Below are 370 nucleotides of genomic sequence, written 5' to 3' on the forward strand. Positions count from 1 at the left end.
TCTGATTTCCCTACTTCTTTTTCTGGTGCTGACTATTATGGATCGAACAAGTGGCAAACATTAAGCTTTTTGTTGCGCTTTTGCAGTTAGTTTCCGACCGGTTTTTTTTACGTTGTGTTTTTGTAACACGCCTCTCACGTAGCGTTTTCTGTCCATCAACGGACACAATTTAAAAAGGGGTACGCTGGGTTTTAAAGGTTAAGATCACTCGGGAATGGGACTGCAAGACTGGAGGTTGCCCAAATCGAAGTCTTAAATATTCATTGAGGTCCTTGGAGGGAAACATTAGACCAAGTGGAACACTTTGCTGCGGAGGGCCATAAAGTAACGAATCTCATATTTCAAACCCCTCGCCCAATCCAGGGGAAAT

This window comes from Patiria miniata, unplaced genomic scaffold, assembly GCF_015706575.1.
Source record: "Patiria miniata isolate m_02_andy unplaced genomic scaffold, ASM1570657v1 HiC_scaffold_7, whole genome shotgun sequence".
Classification (NCBI taxonomy): Eukaryota; Metazoa; Echinodermata; class Asteroidea; order Valvatida; family Asterinidae; genus Patiria; species Patiria miniata.